The sequence below is a fragment of the Hemicordylus capensis genome, chromosome 3 (genome assembly GCF_027244095.1).
Source record: "Hemicordylus capensis ecotype Gifberg chromosome 3, rHemCap1.1.pri, whole genome shotgun sequence".
Lineage (NCBI taxonomy): Eukaryota > Metazoa > Chordata > Lepidosauria > Squamata > Cordylidae > Hemicordylus > Hemicordylus capensis.
The window spans coordinates 45,125,409-45,143,049 of record NC_069659.1 but is presented as its reverse complement, the minus strand read 5'-3'; the positions used below and the strand labels follow the sequence as shown (position 1 = coordinate 45,143,049).

The window sequence follows — 17,641 nt, the reverse complement described above, 5'->3', positions numbered from 1 at the left end:
GTGAAAGTGGGGTCTAGCAGTGGAACTAACATGTACAGAGGCAGTATGCCACCGAAGACCTAATGCTGGCAACAACTATTGAATGAACATCTCCCTTCTGGGCAGATCCTCAGGGACTCTATCATCCTTGGAACTGAGCTCTAGTCCATTCAGCACCTTTTCCAGCAACCACCATTGCTAGAGGGGCAGAAAACACCCCGGGAGCTGTGAATAAATATTTACTAGCCTGAGCAGAGCTATAGGGGGAATAAAACCTTTATCCACATGCTTGGGACTGTGTTTGTTTGTTTTTAAAGGTTACAAACTCCACTGGTACAGAGTACTAACTTTTGGAGAAATGCTGTAAAACAGTGTAAGCCTATGGGATAGGGTGGGATATTAATCAGCTAAATACATAAATATTGTCTTCCAACACTGGGGCTTTCATGGTAGCATTTGGTTGGCTGCTGTGAGATGAAGGATGCTGGACAATATTGGCCTTTGGTCTGATCTAGCAGGGCTCTTCTCGTGTTCTAAACTAGTTTCTATAACTTTTTGCAGTAGCACAATGTTTCCCAGCTTTGGGCACTGAGAAGAGGTGAACAGAACCAATTTGAATTGAACTTGATTCAATCTGAACATAACGGTTCGAGCCCGGTTCAGATCGAACCGGTTTGGCCAGGCTCAGGGGGAAAGGATTCCACTTTACAAGCAAAGGGGATTCCTAACTCTAAAGGGGTTGAAAGCGGGGTGGGGGCAGGTGGGAGCGCACCTTACTGCCGGCAGCACAGTGGCTGCTCCACCAGCCTTTGCTGCTGGGGTGGCGTGCCGGCATGGCCTGGGAGAGCCGGCAGCGGCAAGGTGCCCTCTCAGGACCGCCCCCCCCGGCCACCGCCTGTTCTTTGGCATCAGAGCAGTCACAGACAGCTCAGACTTCATCAGTATATATGTGAAGTTGGGGTTTTTTGCCCCAATGTGCATCACTTAAAACTTGCTAACATTGAACTGCATTTGCCATTTTGTCGCCCACTCCCCCAGTTTGGAGAGAACCTTTTGGAGCTCCTCACAATCGGTTTTGGATTCCACTACCCAGAAGAGTTTGGTATCATCTGCAAATTTGGCCACATCGCTGCTTACCTCAACTTCTAGATCATTTATGAACAATTTCAAGAGCACAGTACAGATCCCTGGGGGACCCCACTTCTTACTTCCCTCCATTGTGAAAATTCTCCATTTATGCCGACCCTCTGTTTCCTGTCTTTCAACCAGTTAGCAATCCACACATGTACTTGTCCCTTTATCCCAAGACTGCTGAGTTTCCTCAGGAGTCTTTGATGAGGAATGCTGTCAAAAGCTTTTTGGAGTGTGCTTAAGGCCGTGCCGGGAGGGTGAGCACCAGCACCAGCACCAGCCAGGTAGGGGCCTATTAGAATGGTCTGCCCGAAGAGGTTATTGGATCCAGCAGGATTCCAAGAAGCCTTGGAAGGATTTAATGTTGGTTTGCCAGTGATCCCGTTGATGCCCTGGTTGAGAATTGGAACAACTTGCTCACCAGGACAGTAGACAAGATTGCTCCTAAGCGTCCCCTCTGACCCGCTTCAAAATTGGCCCCTTGGTATACGGAAGATCTTTGGGGGCTGAAGCAGCAAGGTAGGCAACTGGAGCGCAAGTGGAGAAAGACTCGACTCGAATCCAACAGATTACAACGTAGAGCACACCTAAAGATCTATGCTCAGGCAATACGTGCGGCAAAGAAGCAATTCTTTTCTGCCTGTATTGCTTCTGCGAGTTCACGTCCGGCTGAGTTGTTCAGGGTTGTGAGGGGGCTAGTATCTGACTCCCCTCCCTTGAACCAGAATTTGGAAGCATCAGTCACCCGCTGTGATGTGTTTAATGAATTTTTTGCAGACAAAATCTCTCGGATTCGGGCTGACCTAGATGGAGACTCCACAATTAATTTGATGTCTGAATTGGAGATGTCCAACAATTTCTCCTATGTGATTCGACTAGATCAATTTCAGTTTGTGACTCCTGAGGATGTGGACAAGCTGCTTGGATCGGTAAGGCCTACCACTTGTTCTCTTGACCCTTGTCCAACATGGCTTATTCTATCTAGCAGGGAGGCTGTTGTAGGTGGCCTGGTAGAAATAATAAATGCTTCTCTGAGGGAGGGCAGGATGCCTCCTTGCCTCAAGGAGGCAATTATTAGACCTCTTCTATAGAAGCCTGCATTAGATCCCTCAGAGTTGAACAATTATAGGCCTGTCTCTAACCTCCTGTGGCTGGGCAAGGTAATTGAGAGGGTGGTGGCCTCTCAGCTCCAGGCGGTCTTGGAGGAAACTGATTATCTAGACCCATTTCAAACTGGCTTTCAGCCGGGCTATGGGGTGGAGACTGCCTTGGTTGGCCTGATGGATGATCTCCAATTGGCAATTGACAGAGGAAGTGTGACTCTGTTGGTCTTTTTGGACCTCTTGGCGGCTTTCGATACTATTGACCATAGTATCCTTCTGGAACGTCTGAGGGGGTTGGGGGTGGGAGGCACTGTTTTACAGTGGTTCCACTCCTATCTCTTGGACAGATGGTGTCGATTGGAGATTGTTGCTCTTCAAAATCTGAGCTTAAGTATGGTGTCCCTCAAGGCTCCGTACTCTCTCCAATGCTCTTTAACATCTACATGAAACCGCTGGAAGAGATCATCAGGGGATTTGGAGCTGGGTGTTATCACTATGCTGCTGACATCCAGATCTACTTCTCCATGTCAGCTTCTTCAGGTGATGGCATATCCTCCCTAAATGCCTCCCTGGAAGCAGTAATGGGCTGGATGAGGGAGAATAAACTGAAGCTGAATCCAGATAAGATGGAGGTACTTATTGTGCGGGGTCAGAACTCCAGAGACTATTATGATCTGCCTGTTCTGGATGGGGTCACACTTCCCCAAAAGGAACAGGTCCGCAGTCTGGGAGTACTCCTGGATCCATACCTCTCTTTGGTTTCTCAGGTTGAGGCGGTGGCCAGGGGTGCTTTTTATCAGCTTCGGCTGATACACCAGCTGCGTCCGTTTCTCGAGATCAATGACCTCAAAACAGTGGTACATTTGTTGGTAACCTCCGGACTTGACTTCTGTAATGCTCTCTATGTGGGGCTGCCTTTGTATGTAGTCCGGAAACTTTAATTGTTTCAGAATGCGGCAGCCAGGCTGGTCTCTGGGTCATCTCAGAGAGACCATGTTACTCCTTTGCTGATGGAGATACACTGGCTGCTGATAGGTTTCCAGACAAAATACAAAGTGCTAGTGATAACTTATAAAGCCAGCTTAGGTCCTGGGTATTTAAGAGAGCGTCTTCTTCACTACAAACCCCACTGCCCATTGAGGTCATCTGAGGAGGTCCATTTCCAGTTACCGCCAACTCGTTTGGTGGTCACACAGAGACGGGCCTTCTCAGCTGCTGCCCTGAGATTGTGGAATGCGCTCCCTGCTGAGTTACGATCGTCCCCATCTCTGGCTATTTTAAAGAAAACATTTGAAAACCTTTTTTTTTAACTCAAGCCTTCTCAGGTTTTTAATTAAAAATACTGTTTGTTAATTTTATGGTTTTAAAATTATTGTATTGTTTTAACTTTTGTATACATGTTATATGTTGCATGGTTTTAATTTTTATATATGTTTTAATTGTTAGCTGCCCAGAGACATATGTTTGGGCAGGATATAAATTTAATAAACAAACAAACAAATAATAAAATAAAATAATATAAAATAAAATAAAATAAAATAAATGGCTTTTCCCCCCTATCACCACCCCCACCTGGCCCTAATCCCTCACTGGATTCCACTTTACAAGTATATTGGTCGCCTGAAGTGCCAAACTGGTTCAAACAGACCTGACCAGCCAGTTCAACCGAAACGGTTCAGTGCAACACAGTTCAGTTCAAATTGATTCGAATTTGAACTGAACTGCATTTTTTGGTTCGTGCATACTAGGTTTGTGCACAAACAGTTTGTGCCAAATCAGTTTGACTCGAACTGGGCCTGTTTGGAGTTCAATCATGATCAAACAGGGCTTTCCCAAGAATAGAAAAGACGGACTTATCTTCTCTTAGTACCTATCTAGTAGTACTTATCTTATCTTCCTGTTGGGCTCCATGGGATCAAGACAGCTTACCTTCATGCTTTCCACACACTTGTCTGTTAAACCACAAACAAACCTCCTGTGATACCTGTTTGATAAACCCTGTTCACTGAGTTTGGGTCGCTAAGTTCCCTGGCTGCCTCCTCTTATGTAGAGAGCAGGCTTCAAACTGAGGCAACCAGGCTCAACAGGAATGTGGCCCTTCTCACCAGGTGTGACTCACCTCAGCCCTAGCTGGCTCCTTCCACTGTCTCTCTCCTTCTTCCCAGAGTAGGCTTCCTGTGCTTTCCTGCTCTGGAAAGTAGGAAAGTACAGGCCTCTCAAATGCACAGTTTGAGAAACATTTGAGGTACAGGCCCCTCAAATGCACGTTACAGATAGGAAGTGCACTGCTGTACCTGCACTTAACACAGGAGTAGACAACCTTTGGCGCTTCAGATGTGGTTGAACTACATCAGCCCCAGGCACAGTTATTACTGAGGATGATGAGATTTGTAGTTCCAAGTTTGGTCAGAGAGCCAAAGTTTGCCTATCTCTGGTAACATAACGTGCAGATATTTGTACCTGTGTACAATCCGTAGCTCTGTAGACAAATGTACCTGTCTGTTCAAAATAATGAACAGTTCAACATAATAGGGCTACTGTCTATTTCAAAGTTAACAATTGCCTTTTCCTTGCTGATCCAGATTTATAAGACAGAAGCAGCAGCAGAGGTGAGCAGAAAGTAATTCCAGGTGTTCTTCAACCATTTACTAAGCCCTATATGTGTTGTCACCTCACATGTCTTCATTGCTCTACAATGGCTGAGTGGGCTGTATCTTCTTTACAATTTTGTTCTCTTTGAATCCCATGCCTCTTCTGATGTCCGTGTGATACTTTGTGTCTGAAGTATTGCAGCTGCCCATTTTCCTCCCTTACTGTGGCTGCATTCACAAGTAATGCAGATCCACCACCACCCTACTCTCCCGCCTGAATTTGGATGTTCAGGAGAGCTCTCTCACTCCGCAGTCTCACTAACTTCAGAGAGGAGGGAGAATGGGCTGCCTGGGCTTCCTTCTTGACTGAAGGACAGTCCCAGCAGCCAATAGCAGCTGGAGCGAGAAAAGAGTTTCCTCCCTCAGCTCTGATTGCAAAGCAACCAGACTATAGTGCCAGCGTTCAGTCACAACGCTGGCACAGCATAACCGGAGGTCCAGGCAGTGGACCTCTCTACAAACCAAAGGTATAAATCACTGTCCAGGGAGGGAAACCATGGGTCCATTTTTCTGCAAAACTGCAGTTGCCTGCATTCGGACGTGCTGAAAATGAAAACGGAGGTTGTTTCACTTCCGGTTTCATGTTATGTGTGAATGTGGCCATTAACTCTCGATTGGTTTCTATCTCTATTAAGAGAGAAACCTTCCCTTTGCAGTGTTAATATTCCTCTACAACTAATGTTTGCATTCTTATCGTGCACTCTCAAACCTATAGTTCCTCTAGATATTTGCACAGCAGGCACTTTTTGGCTGAGCCCTCAGAGGCAAAGCATTATTCCAAGTGGTCTTTTCTCATTTATAAGATCAAGTCCCTAAAGCTATCATTTTCCTCCAATGAGCTCATGCATATCCTACTTCCCATGTGACTCAATTGCTTACAAAGTGTCCATTGTCCAAGCACCTTAAATGAGTTTGCCTCCCAAGAGGATTTATGGATAGGCAGTTTCTGTTGCCTCAGAAATACTCTTCTAGGCTCTTCACTTACCCACTCTGCCTGCCATTGTACAATCCCATTCTCCTTGAGTCAATTTTAATAAAAATGATGTTCCAAATATATAAAGATTTAATCCTCAGGGTTCCAAGACCTAGACTTGCTCTATTTAAACAGCTCCCCTTCTTCTGTGATGTAGGTTGCTCCCATTCTAGCTATTCAGACTGGAATTGCTATCTGATCACTCACTTTCTACAGAGAATCCAGATGTTGCTACATGCCTATAGAATTTCAGTTGTTTTCTCTGTTGTCCTGTCTTTTTCAGGCCTGATTTGTGATCGGATTTCCCCACTTAAAATCCAATCGCAGCACCAACCTATTCAGTGTGGACATGCAAAGCATCATTGAGACATTTCACGGCTGTTTATTAGAAGCTTCATCTTTGCAAGTCCTCTTCAAACTCCTGCCTGCTCTTCATGGGACAAAACCATCATATTATCAAATCTAAAGCTATCCTTAGTTGTCTCTGGATGAGCACCAACTAGACTAGTTATGAATAAACACTGCTGAAATCAAAGAAACTAGTTAAGTCATGAGTAATTCAATCCCTTTCATTTCAAAGGGACTAAGTTACAATAATTGGCTGACATACTGCGCATTGTCCCATCTGTCTTGTAACGGAACATGTGCACATATGTGGGAAATTTTGCAAGCACTGTTGTACAATTGACAGCCATTGGAATCTATGACTGTTGATTGTGCAACTGTGTTTGTGCAATTTCCTGTGTATGCACAACAGCACTCTTGCTCAATTGCACACATGTTCCATTATAAGGCAAGCGGAACACTGCACAGTATATCAGCAATCATGACTAACTTAGTTGATGTTGCACAGTGTCTGGAAAATAATGCAGAGAGGAAAACTATCAAGTTTACTCATCCATTCTGTTGTGGCATTAAAATTGCTCACAAAATGAGTTTATCCTCTCCTTTGCTGCTTCTCTCTGCCCCCCTCTTTTTCCCTATCTGCTCTCTCATCTGTGCTGCCTCTTCTGTGTAAAAAGGCAGATCTGTATCGTAGCTGACATCTGTGCTGCATCACATCATTTGTTATCTGTCACTACCCTAGCCCTTATCAGTAGGTTCAACTAGATACACACAAATGGGATAAGAGGGAGTATGATGATCTCTTTCATGTATAGAGGACAATCAAGGTAAATCTCCCACTGCTTTGTATTGACATACACCAGGCCTGCTCAACTTCGGCCCTCCTGCAGATGTTGGCCTACAACTCCCATAATCCCTGGCTATTGGCTACAGTGGCTGGGAATTATGGGAGTTGTAGTCCAAAAACAGCTGGGGGGCCTAAGTTGAGCAGGCCTGACATACACTGTAGTAGGGGTGTGCACAAACTGTTCATGCTGAAGCAGTTCAACTCAACCCGGGGCTGGTTCGGAGGTTCAGTCACGGATCGAACTGAGGGTTCAGCACAGTAAGGGGTGACTGGACAGTAGGGTTGTGCACAGAACCAGGCAGGGATGGCTCGAGGGGGTTGGGGAGAGGGTGCACTTACCCCTCCCACTGCTTTTCCCCTGCCGGTGCTCGATGTCAGTAAAAGCCTTCGGGCTGGCAGTGTACCTCCCTGCCGCCCCTTCCTCCTCTACGGCTGGAAGTGGCCAGAAGTATCGAGCATGCATGCTCAAGCATGTCAGATGGACGTGCAATCGCAACATGCACACACAACCCCGGCACTTCCGGCCGAAGAGGGGTGAGGGGCAGCAGGGAGGTACACTGCCGCCCCGAAGGCTTTTACTGACACCGAGCGCTGGTGGGGGGGAATGGGGGGAGGGGTAAGTGCGCTCTCCCCCACCCTTAAAGTGAGACCCCCCTCACCTTCAAACTTCGACCTCCCCCCCAGTATTTGAACCTGTTTGGAGGCTCATAAAAGGGCCTCCAAACAAGTTTGTGCACATCCCTACTGGAAAGGGGCAGTGAGAGAGGTAATAGGATGCTTTCCCAGGTGGTGCTGCTTGCCCTCCCTGGCATGGCCCCATGTGCTCCCCCTTTTACCAAGCTGCCAGCTCAGCGGCACCTTGATAAAGGAGTGGAGAGCATGCTTGGGGCCTTGTGGGAGACCGAGCAGTGGAGCCAGTAGCCACACTGGCCAAATAAGCAGCTTTTAACCTCTCTTGCTGCTCCTGCCTGGCCGCCCCTTACCTTTTATAAGATTCCCCCACTCCTGTACTTGTATAGGGGAATCCTCTCTAGATTCCCCTTTACAAGTATATTAGCTGCACGAACCATCCAAACCGGTTTGATCTAATGGACCAGCCAGTTGGGTCAATCAAACCAGTTCGGAGCAACATGGTTCTTTACAAATTCAAACTGAACTGTGGTGTGTGTTTTTTTGTTTGTGCACACCCCTACACTGTAGCATAGACAGTGGTAGGGATGTGCAGGGCACACATATTGTACATGTGTAAAGATCAACATTCACACATTACGTTTCATGCACATACAACAATACACAATCGGTATTGTGTATCTGCACCACACGTTTGAGAGGGCCAGCACCCAGGTTCGCTTTAAAAATGAATGCACTCACAGTCATCCACTCAAAAACACAGAATTGAGCTAAATAAAATGTGTACAATCACACCACTTGAGCTGAGCCTAGGAATCGGCTACTCAGATGGTCAGAGGATAAAAGCAAGATTGCAGTAGGAGTCCCTGTTTTACTAATCCAGGAATGAAAACACTATTTCATTATTCCAAGTACCAATATTTCTGTAAGACAGTGGCCAGCATCTTGACTGATGAAGCACTTGCAGAAGATTGTTGAGCTTGTGCAGCCTGCTGGCGCAAGCCAGTTCTGCTGCAGTGGTAGTTTCCATTCCAGAATAGTGTTTCCACAACCACCCTAGTACAACCAGGCTGTCAGTGCAACCAGGGCACACAAACCACTCGTGCCATATCTGTTTCAAGTGGGGTCTGCACCCATTCTATGATCAAGCAGGAGGATATAACAAAAGTCTTTTATTAGAAAAGTCAGCTTCAACATCCATCTGAGTCCCTCCTACTCCATGCTGTAATAACAAGCATGTTATTCCTAGTAGCTGTTCCCTCTGTCTATACCTCCCCCTGGTGTTACTGTGCTATTGTTCCTGACTGCTGCCCCACCTCTCCTATTTAGTTCCACATACTTCGTTAGTGAGACAAGACTTACCCTTGCAGAAGCCATGTTGCCTTTTCCTTAGCAAAGCTTGCTCATGCTTGATCATTTTCTCTTTAATAATGCTTTCTGTCAACTTACCCAGAACAGATGTTAAATATTTGCCTGTAGATACCCGGTTTTCCTGTGGATCCCTTTTTAAAAATTGGAGTTCTGTTGGCTGCTTTCTAGTCCTCAGGAACAGAGGCTGATTTTAGGGAGGTTACATATATTTGTTAAGAGATCAGCCATTTCACACTTGCACTCTGTAGAACTTTGGGGTGGATACCATTTGGACCTGGTGATTTGTTTATTTTAAACTTTTTAATACTTCCTAGAACTTCATCTCTTGTCATCTCTATTTGCAGACATGGTCTATTCCTTGATAACAATGCGGAATGTGGGAGATTGAGCGTCATAACTAGATTGGTACGGCATATAAACACCAGGTATGTTGTGCACAAGTCACTGGCACTAGAGTAAGACCTGTCCCATTTGACTCATGTGCCTTGGGGAACAATGTGCAACTTGCTGTTCCCAGTGTGTCTGTCTGTCTAGGTGCTTTTGCAGCACATCGTCAGGGAGGGAAGGGGAGGGGAAAGGGAATACAGAGATAACTTTGTAATACCAACCAAGTCTGAGAAATTGCTTCCAGGAAGGATTATATGAATATCTAAAAATAGATTTTGAGTATAGACAAGGTGCGTGTATGGCTTGATGTGCATTGGGGCCACGTCCAGCTCTCTGAATAAATGACCAGTGGCAGCAGAGGTGTGGTGGGCTGGTGGTAGCAGGTAGGTGCGGTGACAGCCACGGTGGGGTGTCAGGGTGGGTACCCGTACTCACTGTCCCATTGGAACATTGGAAGCTGCCTTATATCGAGTCAGGCCATGGTTCATCTAGCACAGTACTGCCTACACTGACTGGCAGCAGCTTTCCAGCATTTCAGGCAGGAGTCTTAGGAGCCCTACCTAGAGATGTTGGAGATTGAACTGGGCCCTCCGGCATGCAAAGGAGATGTTCTGCTGCTGAGCTACAGCCCCACTCCCCTCACATTGCCTCATCAGAAAGCTGCCCGTTTGCTAATTTCATCAATGATATGTAAGGTACTTTGGAAGCCTTGTCAACTGAAGAGTAAGGGGGAATGCTTTAATTAAATAAAATTGTGCAATATAATTGTTGGGGGTTATCTGTGCTTCGAGTGTGTTTATATAGCCCTGAAGGCAGTCAGCAGTTGAAATCCTCTAAAAGGCAGCTAGCAACCCTCCTCAGGATTAAGGGCCCCTGACAACACCTTCCATTCATCCTGTAAAAGAGGGGCGTTGTCTCTGACGGGTGGCGTTCACATACCCCTGTACAATGACCTGTAACTGACGTGAGACAGTCAGCAAGGGTGTGTGCTGCGTTTGTTGCTGAGTCACATGACTGTTTTCTCCAAGAGGTATGTTTTGTATTGGGCTTTTTGTTAACCCAAAAGCAGCAGGCAGAAACTAATCTACCATTTTGAGTATGTTCTGGTGGGGAGGGGGAGGGGGTACACACTATATGCCATCTTTCTTTTCAAAATCACCCCCCAAGCTGCTTTTGCCCCCCTCCTTGAGACACACAAAATGCTGTTGCTGTTGTTAATATTTAATAATAATAATAATAATAATAATAATAATAATAATAATAATAATGTAAATAATTAAATGAGAGATGCACACAAGCACTTGTGTAGCTCCCATTTGTGTCAAGTCAAGGCTCGTGCAGGATTTCCCAGTGCATTGTGCTCTTGAGGACCAAGTTATTTTTATTTATTTATCATTGTTAAAAAACTGCCTAACAGAACAATCTCTAGGCGGTTTACAAATTGAATTAAAAGCAAAACAATTAAAATACTCAAATTAAAATGTCCCAATGAAAAACAGTTAAAGCATTTAAATCAACCATCAACATGCCTGGATAAAAGATGTGTTTTTTAAAAGCTTTCTTAAAGACCAGCAGAGAGGACAAACCTTGTATAGGTCGGCTGGCAGCACAATCCAAAGTTCTTCGTTCCAGAACTCATACACCTTGTTTACGTATAATTATATCTAGATCCTGCCTTTACACTTATTAGTGAGACCTTCCAGGTGGCTAACAACGTACACATCAAATTACAATCACTAGGAGCAGCAAACCCAGACCAAAGGACAAGAACAACTTGGCAGATTATATATGAGAATCAATCAAGCTCACTGGAACAATAATGTTTTAGGCTGCAATGACACTTATTTGCAAATACGCCTCACTTTACTCAATATTGTTTAATTCTGCACAAAGGATTGCATACTCAGTCTGGCATCAAAAAGCCATATAGTCAATGAGCCAGGCCCACAAATTTTGGCAATCTGATCACGTGCTTGATCTGGTCACACGCTCTGATCAAAGGAGGTGTTCTGTGAGTGGGGATTCCTATCATTTCCCCATTGTCATGGACACACCACCACCTGGTGAAGGTTCAGTTTGCAGCCACTAGTCATCTCCGCAGGGGTGAAGAGCATATTAGGATGGTCCACCCGAGGAGGCTATTGGATCCAATAGAATTCCAAGAAATCTTGGAGGGTTTTAATGTTGGTTCTGCCAGTGATCTTGTTGACACCCCAGGTGGAAAATTGGAATAATGAGCTTACTAGGGTGATGGGCTTAATTGCCCTAGTGTCTTCTCCGGCCCACTTCTAAATTAGATCCATATTATACGGAAGGAGCTGAAGTGGCTCAGTAGAAGACCAGAGTGCGAATGGAGGACTAGACTCAAATCCGATAGAATGCAGCACAGAGCAAAATTGAAGACCTATGCTCTGGCAATATGAGCAGCAAAGCAATACTTTGCTGTGCATATTGCGTCCGCAGAATTGTTGAGGGTGGTGAGGGGACTTATACAGGCCCCTTCTGCTCCAGCTTTGGAGCCATCAGTTAGCCACTGTGAAGCTTTTAGTGAGTTTTTTGTGGTCTTTTGTATTTGAGCTGACCTGGATTCCATTGCTGGTATAGAATCTTTAGCCGAGCTATCTAGTAATTCCTCTTGTATGGTTAAATTGGATCAGTTTCAGTTTGTGACTCCTGAGGACATGAACAAGCCGCTTGGAACTGTGCAACCTACCACCTGTTCTCTTGACCCTTGTCCAACATGACTTTTATTATCAAGCAGCCAGGGAGATTGTTGGAGAGTGCCTGGTTGAGATTTTAAATGCTTCTCTCAGTAAAGGTAGATGCCTCTTTAAATAAGACAACTATTAGACCTCTTTTAAAGACGGCTACACTTGATCCCTTGGAGTTATGCAATTATAAGCCTGTCTCCAATCTTCCATGGTTGGCCAAGGTGAGGTGGTGCCTCTCAACTCCAGGCAGTCTTGGATGAAACAGATTATCTAGGCCCATTTCAAATTGGATTTCAAGCAGGTTATGGGGTGGAGACGGCTTTGGTCAACTTGAGCCCCTGGTGGCGCAGTGGTAAAACTGCCGCCCTGTAACCAGAAGGTTACAAGTTCAATCCTGACCAGGGGCTCAAGGTTGACTCAGCCTTCCATCCTTCCGAGGTCGGTAAAATGAGTACCCAGAATGTTGGGGGCAATATGCTAAATCATTGTAAACCGCTTAGAGAGCTCTGGCTATAGAGCGGTATATAAATGTTATTGCTATTGCTATTGCTATTGATGGAAGATCTCCAAAGGGGAATTGACAGAGAGAGTGCAACTCTGTTGGTCCTTTTGGATCTCTCGGCAGCTTTTGATACCATCAACCATGGTAACCTTCTAGAGTGCCAGGGGGGACTGGGCATAGGTGGCACTGGTTCCGCTCATACCTCATAGGTATGGTTCCACTCATACCTCCTGAGTAGTTTTCAGAAGGTGTTACTTGGAGACTGCTGCTCTACAAAGGGAGAGCTTTTGTATAGTGCCCCCTCAGGTCTCCATCTTGTCTCCAATGCTTTTTAATATCTACATGAAACCGCTCAGAGAGATCATCAGGGGATTTGGTGCAGGGTGTTATCAGTTCGCTGATGACACCCAAATCTATTTATTCATGTCAGCTTAATCAAATAATGGCATAATTTCCCTAAATGCCTGCCTCGAGGCAGTAATGGGCTGGATGAAGGATAACAAACTGAGACTGAATCCAAACAAGACAGCAGTGCTCATTGTAGGAAGCCACAGTTCCGGAAATTGGGTAGATCTGCCAGTTCTGGATGGGGTCACACTTCCCCGGAAGGAACAAGTTTGCAGTTTGGGGTACTTCTGGACCCAACCCTCTCTCTGATACCTCAGGTGGAGGCGGTGGCCAGAAGTGCTTTCTATCAGCTTTGGCTGATTCACCAACTGTGCCCTTTCCTGGAAGTGAGTGACCTTAAGACAGTAGTGCACATGCTTGACTAGTGCAATGCATTCTATGTGGGGCTGCCTTTGTACATAGTCCAGAAACCGCAATTGGTGCAGAATGCTGCTGCCAGATTGGTCTCTGAGACATCCCAAAGAGACCATATTACTCCGGTTAAAGCAAGGGAGACACGACCACCGGCACCCGATGGCCATCTTGGGCGGCCAGAAGCGGCCGCCCCGAAAAAACGAAGCCTGCAGGCGGCGGTGGACGGCGAGTGGAGGAGGCGGCGGGGGAAAGCCAGGCAAGCGGAGGAGGCGGCGGCGGGCCCGGCCGGAGCCGCCGACTCACCCGGAGAAGGCGGCGGGCCCGGCAGGGGAAGGCCAGGAAAGACGGGGGCAGCGGCCCGGTGAGGCGAGTGGTTGCCCCGAAGAAGCGAAGCCTGCAGGAGGCGGTGGACGGCGAGCGGAGGAGGTGGCGGGGGAAGGCCAGGCGAGCGGAGAAGGCGACGGCGGGCCCAGCCAGAGCCGCGGACTCACCCGGAGAAGGCGGCGGGCCCGGCAGTGGAAGGCCAGGGAAAACGGCGGCGGGGGCCTGGCGAGGCGGCGGGGCCGGCTGGGAGAGGGCGAGGGCGGGGACAGGGGCTACGGGGAAGGCAGAGACGGCAGCGGGAGGCAGCAGAACTCTCCCCTACTAGTGCCCGTTATTACAACGGGCTAGAAAACACTAGTTACCTATAAAACCCTTAATGGCTTGGGCCCAGGGTATTTAAGAGAAAGTCTTCTTCGTTATGAACCCCACTGCCTATTAAGGTCTTCAGGGGAGGTTCCCCTGAGGATGCTGCCAGTGCATCTGGTAATGACTGAAAGGAGAGCCTTCTCTGTAGTTATTCCAGGGCTGTGGAACTCACTACCTGCTGAGATCAGAGCTGCTGCATCGCTGTTGGCTTTTAGGAAACAGCTAAAGACACATCTCTTCAGCCAAGCTTTTTAGCTATTTGGTAGTTTTTATGGGTATTTTAATGTGATCTTATATATTTTTGAACTGTTAAAATTTATTGGTTTGTTTTATTTCTGTAAACCACCTAGAGACTTCAGCATTGATTGATTGACTGATTGATTGATTTGATTTGATTTAGATACCGCCCTTCCAAAAATGGATCAGGGCGGTTTACATCAAAACAAAACAAAACAATTAAAATCAAAACTAAATCAAACAATTAAAATCATTTAAACATTAAAGTTATTAACATTAAAATGTTAATGTTAATGACTATACAGTATCAGGCAGTAGACAAATATAAATAAATAAATAAATAAATAAATAAATAAATAAATAAATAAGGTATCATCTGAGGAGATGAATGCTCATGATTTTGGGCAACATCTACACCACTAAAGATGGGAAACTGGCGATTTGCCTCAAACAATTAGGGTAACCTTGCAGTCATTTTTGCACAGAGGAAACTGTTAGGATCAGGATTAGGGTAACAATGAACACATTGTTGTACTCTTTCCATGGAGTAATCTTTGGAGGATGTACCTGCCAATTGTCATTTCCACTCCTCTGACACAGCTAAAGTTTTATAGTAGTTTTTTGTGTTTTTAAAACCTTTAAAAGCATTTAAAACACCATTGTAATTTTGGCTGTAGGGCCAATGGACAGGACAATAGAAGGACGATAACACACTGAAAATTGAAAGTATGAAAAGGCTTGTCAAAAATCACAGTGTGCAATTGTCTCCCCAGATGCTACTGACTACCCCAACTGGCTCATGTGCTAATGAGTGAAAGGGCCAATCTACCTCTTGGAGCAGAGAGTTCTGAAGCCTCAGTACCATGACCTGATTGGGCTCTGCTGTTTCTCTGCCAGCCACACTTTTATGAGACCTGCATAAAGTGGATTAACAACATGGCACACAGGTAAGCTCTTCCCCTCCTAAAATATGAGCAATACCGATCATTGCTGCTTTGTCAACCTAGGCTTCCCCAATAACCTTCTCAAGCTATTGCACTGCTGCCCAGTTGTTAAGCTAGTTTGGCAGAAAGCCATCTCTTGCCAAAGAATACTGGCAGCAAAGGACAGAATTCCATTCCATCCTCCACGCCCTGCTCTGTCCAAGGAGGGGATTAACTCTGAAATGTATCTGAAACCACTTGAACATTGTTATACCAGCAGCAAATGCTCATTTGTAACTAGGATGCCTGTGCAGTCCTATGAATCCACACAGTTGTGATTCATTCCTTTAAAAATGAATGGGGTAACAACAAGTGTGTAGTGGTTTTCGCCCTGCTGGTCCTAGTTAATCGCAGCTTTGGAATCTCCACCCCTTCTTTTAATCTACTTTCAAAAGAAGCCAGATTAGTGATGTTTGGTTACCTGGTCCTAGAAATCTAAGGTGTTTCCCACTTTGGAAAATGATTTGTTTGAATCCTGCTAGATTAGATACTGCTTGATGTGTTGTCTTTTTTCACTGCTGAGTTCAGACTTTCGACAGCTATTGACAACAGATTTATTTAAACAGGCTGACATTCAGCGCAAGGGGACGCAGCAAGTTGGAGCACTATATGTGTAAGCACCACCAATGTGGTGCACTGCAGGGGAGCAGTCACACAATTGCATTCACAGAACTTTCACATGCACAGGGCAGAGACGGCACTCCAGTCATTCCCTTGTGCTGAATGTCAGCCACTGTTATATACAGCTCCCTGGCAGGGGTTCTAACACAGGCCTGCAGCAAAACATTTCCTTGGCCAAGAGATGTGGAGGCTCATCTGGAGGCTGGTTTGTCCTTCAGGGTACAGTTCCCAGTTAATTAATTCCCTGTGTGTGGGTGCATGCATGTGCTGGCCTGGTTCACACAACCATGCAAATCTAGGTTTGATGTGGGTTACCTACATTAGCATGATTGTGTGAACCCACGCTAAGATGAATCTGAGATTCCCATTTTGGCATGGGCTCACACAATCACACTAATGCCCTTAGCCCACATTAAACCTTGATTTGAACTATTGTGTGAGTGAGCCCTTAATTTTGTATTAACTTCACCACATTAAAATGGCCACATGAATGACCTCTGACATAAGTATTGTTGGAGGGCAGAATTTAAGAGCTCTCATTCTTTTGCTTCCTTTCTCTAGAACTACTGGTGGAGTCAATTTCATGAAGGCTACACCAGCCTTACCCTTCGGCACAGTGAGGTAGTGCCATCAAGGGGCAGATGTGAGCCACCATATAAGGGTGACAAATACTAGGTATTTGCCAGATGAGGAGCCCGGTTCTAGATAAGGATGAGCTGGGAGGAGAGCTGGTCTTGTGGTAAGTAAAATAAAGTGTGCTGTTGAGTCAGTGTCGACTCCTGGCAACCACAGAGCCTTGGAGGGGCTTACCATTGGAGGGGTTTACCATTGCCATCTCCTGCGCAGTATGAGTTGATGCCTTTCAGCATCTTTCTATATCGCTGCTGCCCAATATGGGTGTTTCCCATTGTCTGGGAAACATACCAGTGGGGATTCGAACCGGCCACCTCTGGCTTGCTGGTAAGTCATTTCCCTGCTGTGCCATTAGGTGGCTGGTCTTGTGGTAGCAAGCATGAATTGTCCCCTTTGCTAAGCAGGGTCTGCCCTGGTTTGCATTTGGATGAGACACTATGAAGTTATTCTCATGACCAGCAGGAACTGAGCTAAGGAAGCCCAGCCTGACACGTGGCTCCCGGCAGTGACTAGGCAGCAAGCCTGCTTATGGAGCCCACTGCTTAACCCGGGTCTTGGGTGCGAGCGCGCCCCACAAAATGGGTTAAATGATTGTGTGTCTGTCGCGGCTGCTTGCAGCCATAGCAGACACACTCGGGTGGGGGCTCCCAGAAATACACTTGGTGCGGTGCATTACTGGGGCTCCAGGGGGTGGACCTCCATGCGGCAGCGCATCCCTTTGCCCGACCCCCAGAGTTGCCGGTGAGGTGCAGGCAGATAGCAGGAGATCTGTCCCTCATCTGCACTGCCGATCCCCCTATGCAGAGCCCTGGCTGCGATAATCTGTGGGGACATAAGTGCTTTCAGGCTTTCTCCCTGCATAAGGGGGTAGCCTCCTCACACGATCATGAAGATCGCTTTTATATGTGTCAGCACTATAAGATCTTCCCCTTAGGGGATGGAGCCACTCTGGGAAGAGCAGAAGGTTCCAAGTTCCCTCCCTGGCAGCATCTCCAAGATAGGGCTGAGAGAGATTCCTGCCTGCAACCTTGGAGAAGCCGCTGCCAGTCTGTGAAGACAATACTGAGCTAGATGGACCAGTGGTC

General features: G+C 46.3%; 1 long non-coding RNA gene across 2 annotated transcripts; it reads left to right on the top strand.

Moving 5' to 3' along the window:
* The first annotated feature begins 1,356 nt into the window (after positions 1–1,356).
* Positions 1,357–17,125, top strand: LOC128348815 (uncharacterized). Of its 2 annotated transcripts, XR_008318354.1 has the most exons (6): positions 1,357–1,394; positions 1,888–2,039; positions 4,796–4,822; positions 9,375–9,455; positions 15,093–15,266; positions 16,485–17,125. It is a non-coding gene; the product is annotated as an uncharacterized LOC128348815 (long non-coding RNA). The 2 variants fall into 2 exon arrangements; XR_008318355.1 differs by lacking the exon at positions 4,796–4,822.
* The last annotated feature ends 516 nt before the right edge of the window (positions 17,126–17,641 follow it).